Here is a 9,300-nt window from a genome sequence, read left to right as displayed (position 1 = left end):
TCCATAAAATTGTCCGTTTCGGATGTAAATTTTTTGGTGGCAGACGAGATTTTAAATCTTTCAACTCCTTGAGTTTTGGAGCCACTTTTTTGGTTTCATCGTCACTCATTTTTGAGCTTTGTTTTATGACACTTAGAGTTGAGAATTAATAAAATTTAACTAAGAGAGAGAAAAAACTTTTTTTTTTTTTGAATAGCGAGTATTTGCTTTTAACTATGTGAGGGAGTTACGTTTAAATATTCACGTTAAATAGCAAGAGAGAGTAATTTTCAAAATCAAAAAAAAGTTTTTGAGTTAAATTTTATTTGAGGGGTTTGAATTTGTGTAAAACCCAATAGAGAGAGGGGGACAAACTTCAAAAGTAAAGAGGTTTTAATTAACTTGAAATTTGAGGGTATGACGAGAAAAAGTTGACCACTGTGCCGCGGTGCACTGTATTTAATGTATTTAATGTGTATATATGCGTGAGGGTTAAATATGCGTGAGAAAAATACAAATATATATATGTAAATATGAGTAATTATTTTTTAAGATTTTCACTATCGATATTTTTTGTGGACCGTATAAAGAGGAATACAGAGTGAAAATAATATGTATTCGGGGAGGCAAGGGGTTTTTAGCTTTACAAGAGAGAATATGTCTATTTATTTGTTTGTTTTCACGCTAATGTACGCACCGAACCACTCTTGTACCACTGTATGAGGATACTTTACCGCTTATGTCGATTTCTGTAATTATAATTATATATAATTGCATTGCAAGAATAACTTGTTTTCTTCTCTTCAATATTTGTTAAAATGGGGGCAAATCAGACGCTTGCAGAGGTTTTGCAATATATTTAATTGCCGACTACAGATATTGTAATTTAAAATAAGAAAATTTTAAATTATTTAGAGATTTGTCGCATTAAAATATAAGGGGTGCTTTTAGCAAGTGTGCCCACTGTAGCTAACTACTGAGTTTTTCTTATTTTGCTTTGCACATATACCGTATTGAGTTTTGCAATATGGGGTTATTGCTGTATATATATATATATATATATATATATATATATATATATATATATATATATATATATATGTATGTATATATGCGAAATGTTATATGCAAGTTTTGGCGGGAAATTGAGAAAATTTGGCGGGAAATGAGGATTATTGGCGGGAATCACCAATCCTCGAGAGTCAAATTTTCTTTAATTTTCTCGTTTATGTTCTTTGCCGCACTAGGGAGTGGGTATTAAACTTGATTTAATACTCATGGTTTTTTGGCAAGGCCTATTTGTTGTGTCTTAGGAGCACTTTTGGTCGCTGGCGCCTTAATGGCGATGAAGGACCACTGTTTAGGGGGGTGTAGTTAATGCAAAATCTAAAATTTACCAACCTTTTTACTGTGGGATGTAGCTGTTGTGGCTGCGGCTGCTGCGTTGATGATGGTGGTTGGTGTCGGCGATGATGCGGTTGTAGATGGTGGCGCCGGCTGAATCTGGTGGCGTTTTGATGATGATGGTGGTGTTTGTGCTGGACACGGCGGTGCTCACGGCACTAGTAGCTTGTTCCACTTTATGGGGATATTTCCAATTTATAATTATTATTTGTCTATCTCCAATAGACAACAAAAACACGTTTTCTCAACTTTAACGAAACTTCTTTCTTTTAATATAAAAGGGTTTAAACTTTAAAGAAACTTCTTCTTCAATAAAAAAGGGCTTTTACAATAATATTTGGCGTCGCACGCGTGTTGGTAAAAATTCTCGAAAGGTTTATTACTTTTTATAAAAGGTAAAATTCACAAAGTTATTAGGTCACACCGGGATGGAAAATATTTCGAATGAATAAAAAAATCAAAAAGTCAAAAAACAATAATAAATGTATGTACATAGTCCCATCTGTCAACCCATTGTTGGGGGTGCCAGAGAGGTGAAATACGCTTGCGTGTTAGTGTACAATCCTATGAGTACGTGACTCATACATGAGTACAGCTCATAAAACCAATTCAAATGCTTAAATTTAATATAGACTATGTACGTAATATAGGATATACGTATTTGTACGTGCAAATAGTTCCGGATGCGTACTTATACGTAAAAGGTACATATGTAAATAAATTCAATAGTTCAATTAAGTTCGAGATAAATTCATTTAAATTCATTTTGTTCGAAAGAAAAATATGGTTGACTGCGGACGACTGCGACAGTCGCTCAGCCAAACAGAATCATGTTTAATTGTACGCCGCACAATCATTATAGCACCATGTAACGAAGCTCAGTTTCTTCCAAAAAATGTTCGGCACCACCACGTAAAATCAATCTACATGTTCTAGCATTAACGCAACTTTTAAATAATTATAAACTATGAAAATAAAATTAATGTTAAACCCACTATCAAACATTGGAAAACGTTGAAACGTTCACCACCAACTTGACGTTCTTCAAAGTAATCACATTGACCCAAAACACTTGAATTAATATCATTAGCTGTAGTCATAACAGCACCACCACAAGCTTTCATTGTACGTTTCAAATCTTCTTCTGGTACACGAACAGCACAGAATATATCACAATCTGCAAAATAGTGTGTACCAACATCACTAATTGGTAGTTTAGATAATACAACATTAACGCCTTACTTAGCTAGTTCATTGTACAGAATATGCCATTCAGCATCAAAAATTTTCTAATACTCTTGAACATTATCAACACGTACTTTTCATAATTATCACGCCCAGCCTTGAATTCTAAAACTATATTTAATAATGCGATTTCACATCTTTTGTATGACGTTGGATCCATCAAAGGAAAGTACAGCGTCCACAACAATTTTAAAAAATAAATCTTTTTGTGGATAAGTTTGGAGGACATTGCTGTGGCAGCGTGTTTTCCAATAAAGCACGTTGTTGTCCCTTTGATTGGCGCTTCGACATGTACAGCCATGTCATATTTTGGTCATGCATAATTATAATGCTTTACGTATAGCTTTAATGATGATACGTGCATGCACGCCTTCCTCAACATATGGTTTAACTTGTTTTAAGATTTCACCTGCTTAAAGTACTACTGAAGTTGTGCCATCGCCGACCTGATAAGAGAAACATTTATATTCTTCACATTCTAATATAACCAAAAAACTTACCTCAGCATCTTGAGATTTGGCGATGTCGATTAGAGTTTTACGGCTGGATGCACAATATCCAATAGTTTCATAATGGTTGCACCATCATTTGAAATTGTGGCCTTACCACTTGAGTCAAAAATATGCTTGTCTATACTGCGTGAACCCAATTTAGTGCGTACAGCGTCCACAATTGATTGCGAGGCATTGATGTTGAATATGAGTTGAGGTTTACCTTGAGAGCTATCGGTACCCACACATTTTTTACACAAAAACTCATATGTACCCAATACAAGGTCAGGACGTTCATATTTATCGACACGCCGTCCGGTGTGGCCCAAATGTTGCAAATATACAGTTGGCACTGTCGAGAAAAAATATGGATCAATGAAACCAAGTAAAAGTGAAAGATTTTTTTTACCATCGGTTGTTACTTTACACATAAGGCATTGATAACGACGACCAGCATTGCAAATTGCATATGAGCCTTGCAACGATTACATCTAATTGGACCCAACTCACCAAAATTTACAATGGGTGGGTCATATTCACCCTCAACCGTTCGTGCCAGTGGTTAGACGGTAAGTGTAATGGACAAAGCTGTTGTTTTTAATAAATCAGCTGTTGCAGGTATGCAATACAAAGAGGACCTGCAAAGAAGAAAGATCAATGTAATTGTCAAACAAAACATTAATTTCGAATAGCGATACCTAACGTAACGTGGCGAGGAGTTACGCTGATCTTCTACGACATATTTTGTGGTCACCAATCGTGGTAATAAACCCTGTTCATTAGTATAAAAGCACCACCAGCGCTATTTTATTATCGGATTTTGCATCTCATCGGGATCTAAACGGGCTTGGGCTTGATCATACTGTTGCGGCTTTTGATATTTACCAGTAACAGGTGCAGGTGGTTGCTAAAGAAAATAACACAAAAATAATCATCAGAAAATTTTTAAATATATTAGTTTTATTAGCATACATTATAACCAGGCCGTTCGGACGTGTCCGGGTATTGGGGGTTAACCCGGCTTGGGTGGTTGACTGGGCATCGGCGCCTGCACAAGTTGTGTTGGTGGCATCATTTGACCCATGTAACCACGTGATTCACGTGGTTGTTGTAGAGGATAACCTGGCTGTTGAGGTTTTCCATTTGTGCTCGATTTCCAGGCAACGAAGCGTATTGTGTTGTTGATTCCATTTGTTGGAGACGTGCACGAAGTGCAACAATTGTTTTCTGGAAAAATATTAGAATTTGTAATATTGTACAACTACAAATATAAATACATATTAAATTCACTTTCCAAACACTTACATCCAACATCGCTAAGTTATTTTAATTTAATTTAATGCTACAAAATTAGCACAGGCCTGCTGCTCAATTCGCGGAAAATGGCGGACTCGCTGAAAATTTTTTTCCACACAAAAATGACATATTTCACAATACCTATGAATATAGTAGGTGCGAGAGAGTACGATACATTGTGGCAAAGCTAAATTTGTCAACATGCTATTTCATTTGGAGAATTTTTCATTCCACATCGTCACCCCTGTCAAAAATTCGTGTGGCTGTGTGTGGTTTTGGTCACACGATTTTTGCAGGGTATATTCCCTTATAGATCACCCATATAATTCTTCTAACAATCACTTATATAATTCCTTATACCATACATATTTAATAGCATAGATTATTCTTTATATGTCTCTGGTGCTAAAGTGAAAGCTAATAAATACGAAAAGCTAATATGCAAGAGAGAGACAAAAACTCACACATATTTTATCCCTCAAGTTTTTCCTTTTGGCCTGTATAATATAATGGAAAGTTTTCAAATTTATAAGGGATACTTTTCTCGCTGTATGGCAAATATGAGGGATTATATAATAAGACATACTGCTTTAGCTGGATAGGCAGGTAAGGGTTTATCCTCACGTTCCAATCACAAATCACCTACCCAGATTGTGCGTTCGCGTGCATAGTACAGGTTTACAAGTAGGATATGTTTGTTTCATTCTCTTTCTAACACACTTCCGTTTGACATTTACCGAAGTTTCAAACTAGCGCGGAATCCAGTGAAACCTGATTGGAACATGAGTTTGCTGTCATCGTCATCGACGCAGGGAAACATAACAAAGGAGCGGAATATCAGATATGGGTTGCTGTGGTGGTTACTTTTTTTGAGCTAATTTAGTATGAAAATTACACAAAAGTTTTCGAACGGATATATGAGGAAACGTACTTATGCAACCATTAGGAATAAAAACATGGGTGCTAAATTTTTCCACCCGTTTAACAGCTCTCCGCAAAAAACAGTTTAAAAGCGTGATCTGCAGCCAAAAAATTTCCAAGAATGTGTAAAGAGGAATGAAAAGACGCGTTTTGTCCTGGTATCAATAATCCAAAAGCGAAAACGTGTTCGGATTATTGAAACCGATTTTAGCAAATCGTCCCCGATAATAAAGTATCACAATCTGTTAACTAAAATTGTCCAAAACATATGGATTTTAAAGAGATATGTAATTAAGTTCTCGTTTGAAAATACATAAGGGTATTTCTTTATAATTTTACAATTAAATTTTAGCACAGTTTTCGTTAGCAGCTACTACACTTTTTTGGACCTAAGATGTACAAAAGTGCCAAATAGCATTCACAAAAAAAAAAACCAAAAAATTATTTTGATCAGGTGAACGTAGCTGTGAACGTACAGCTGATATATATCCTACTCATAAACCTTTACAATCACAAAAGAAGATTTGGCAATCCCCAGGTAAACATAAGATCAGTTGTTTTGATGACGTAGGCACTGACCGTTTTCATTTAGCCGCGCTTTGATATTGTTATGGAATCGCTTTTTCGGTGGAAGCAGTAAGGAAGGCGGTCGGCATAATGTGGTGGTGCACAGTTGCTAGTCATTGTCGGCTGGGGCGGGTCCTTGCCAACCTTACTGTTCCTGCGCCATAATCAGAAAAAAGTTCCTATCATGCCTATCAAAACTGAAAGCTGTCAAAATCAAAAAACCCTGACAGAAGCGCAGAGACCGACTCAAAACGCTTATAAATTCAAACTAAAACAACATCCGGCCGAACCGGACGTCACGGTCAGACCGTTAACATTCAAGTATAAAAATTAAAAAAAAAACCTAAACGCAAAAAAAATTATCGAACCGGAAGTGACCGGTTGTTAACGCTGGAAAGTCAAAGAAAAAAAATGCTGAAAATTAAAGTAAGGAAGGAAAAAAAAAGGTCCGAATATACAGAGGGGCGCCGCGGGTGTTGTTGCGACGCCCGGTGCATTTGTCCCACCCTCAAAAACCATGGCCACCGACGCACCTAAATTTTGGTGGCCCCTTACCTGTTTCCCTAAGTGTCTTCTAAATAAATAGCGACGCCAGCGTTCCCATTTTAAATAATTATTTATTTATAATTCATTTCTATTAACGTATGTATGCTACAAAAAAAAATGCGATAGTGCAGGTTTCTCAACCAGCATTGTTGAACTACGAATAGTCATTCACACTATGAAAATGTAGGTAAGTGTGTGTAGTGTATAGAGTGAGAGGAATACTTCAAGTTATACATGTATTTAGGTCTCCCCCTTTTTTTATTTTTTTGCCAATCGTTATAAACGCTTTGTGTGGAAAAAAAAATGTAATTAAATGTACTTATGTATAGTAAATATACTACATAGAACGTAAAAATTTGGTCGAGTACCCCTTTTCTGTTTTCCCTTCACAAAACATATTTTAGGGCTATAAAGTTGGGATACAAATTCCGATAATTGGGGCTCTCTTACAAAATTATTATGTTGTTGTAGTATACTTATTTTTGAGTTTAAGAAAATATCAATTTGGTATAACGCATAGTATAATGACACTAACATGTAATATGTACCAAAAAAACTTGTTATAAAAGCAATAAAGATTAAATTTGTATAGCGCTATGTATTATATGCACGTATATTATTTGCTTTTGGTTGTTCGAACGATATTGCTAGCAATAGTGAGTCATATGTATAGATATGTATATATATATATATATATTGTATTTGAATGATATAAGAAAAGAAAGTTTAAATCTTCTAGCCAATTCGTGCATAATTTTTTTTCTAACAACCCACGGTTGAACTCCAAAAATAGATTGTTAAAACGTTTCAGGTGATAAGGACGGCTTATTATCAATAAAATATATAGAGCTAACTTCAAATATTTTAAAGCGACAAAATATATTATTAAAATGATATAAAAAAAAAGATGTATGCCCTTTGCTGTAAAGCTAACAATTTCAAGTATTCAATAATAAAACTTGACAAGAAAAATCGACCCTTGTTAAATGGTTCAACCGGACTGGATAAAACCCTCTAAGCATTACTTAGAAGTTCCTTAACTACCCTGCAAAAACGCTCTCGTCATTCCACGTCATTGGACTAGTCACTTTACAGTCATAGGTTGTATTCATTTGTATGGCCGTGGGTAAGTTTTATGACCAAATTTTTTGTAGGGTAACTATTTTTAAGGCTATACAATTCTGATACTTACATGGCCGCCAGAGTACGTAGCATGGGCCTCTGCCGGGGTGGTTACTGGTGATGTTGACCTTGCCGGTGAAGCCGACGCTGTTGTTGGTTGTGGTGCGCGGTCTTGGGCGCGCCGTGTCAGTACTGTTGGTGGTTGTTGCGCTCTGGTCCGAGGTGATCGAGTGAACCTGGTGGCAATAAAACTTCGTGTTGACTTTTACGACCTGGATGACTTGGTGCTAATTGGGCGTTCGTTGTATTACTCTGCAGCGTACTGCTGGCCCTGGAGGCGGAGATGGTGCCGGACGCTGTTCCAAAGGTGGTCGTGTACTTCGTAAACGTAGAGAAAGGGGTTTATCTTCGGATACCAAGGGTTCTCATCACAATTAGTTTAGTGCCGTCTGAATCCGAATCGGAATCACTAGTACTTTCCTCACTAGGTGTGACTGTGAAACGCCGACCTACTTCAACTGGATATTCTATACGTTGAGTTTGTGCCAACACAACCATTGTAAAGTTTATTACCACCCAAAATAGACGAGTAGAAAAGAGGTTTGTCAGAATGGACTTTGCGCTATCGACTCTTCCTAGTTTCTGGGCATTTACCTGTTTGTTCTTTTAGTAGTTGGGTTAAGGAATCGGCCTGCAATTCCTCGTTGCAGTCTTTTGGTTCATCAACAATACTCACTTGACTACGTGAACAGCCGGCGAGGGTGTTTTGCGATTAGTTGAGTATAGTTGGGGATGCGCAGTTGATGTGAGCAATAAAGTTACTGAAGCCGTATCGGTGCTTGACGCCTTTGCTGTAGACGTTGTGCCAATAGATGTTACACGATCCTTTTGTATAACCGCAGGGCGGCCAAAAATTAGGCTGAAGCAAATCCAAATCTTTCCACCAAATTCCGAGAATTAACGGAAGAAACACATGTTCTGTTATTCTAAGCTTCCATAAATTTAGTGACTTTCAAACGACCTTCTCGTTTGTATAACGGCTTCTTCGAGACTTTTTTCCATTCTTTTCTTCTCTCAATGTCTAAATTGGTTTATCGTTCGCCGGAAACTCATGGCATATTTTTTCGCTAGTGATCGCCGAATTTTTATTTCTTTGTTTCGATACTTTTGTATCGCAGCTTTCGCCCCATCACCAGTCACTAGGTGTGTTCGCACGAACACGCTCCCAAGTGGACCGTAACCGTAGACCATAACAGCAGACCGTAACAATATACGTATATTTGGTGTGATTTGTAAAAGTTTTAATTAAATAATCATATTAATAATGCGTTGTGCTGCGTTTGGATGTAACAACAACAACAAGAAAACCAGTGAAAAAATGGAGATTTTTCCATTTTCATAAGGATGCAGTAGTGGCTACCCTGCAAAAATTGTTGGATTAGGTGTTCCATTTTCTTCATGTTGGAGTACTCTAACAATACTCCTTTGCAATGCGTTTGCGGACCACCATCAGCCGATCATTGCTCGTTTTTTAACGACAGTGATCACGACACGATGACGATCGAACAGAGTTGCCAAAAGTAAAATATTGCATGCAAATAACTAATAATAAAATTTTACTTTGGCAACTCTGATAAAATGCAACAGCGCACTTGTTTTATGTATACATATTCAGCCCAATTCTAAACCAAAATTCCGTGAGAGTTTTTTCTCTTCTCCCATTACTCGT

The 9,300-nt window shown here is 36.8% G+C and overlaps 1 pseudogene; it reads right to left on the bottom strand.

The window, feature by feature from the left end:
* Window positions 1-2,144: 2,144 nt before the first annotated feature.
* On the bottom strand, window positions 2,145-8,129 carry LOC137254244 (T-complex protein 1 subunit eta-like; annotated as a pseudogene).
* Between the last annotated feature and the right edge of the window lie 1,171 nt (window positions 8,130-9,300).

Source organism: Eurosta solidaginis, chromosome 5 (genome assembly GCF_040869045.1).
Source record: "Eurosta solidaginis isolate ZX-2024a chromosome 5, ASM4086904v1, whole genome shotgun sequence".
NCBI lineage: Eukaryota > Metazoa > Arthropoda > Insecta > Diptera > Tephritidae > Eurosta > Eurosta solidaginis.
The sequence above is the reverse complement of the archived record's forward strand: the minus strand, read 5'-3'. Positions and strand labels throughout refer to the sequence as shown.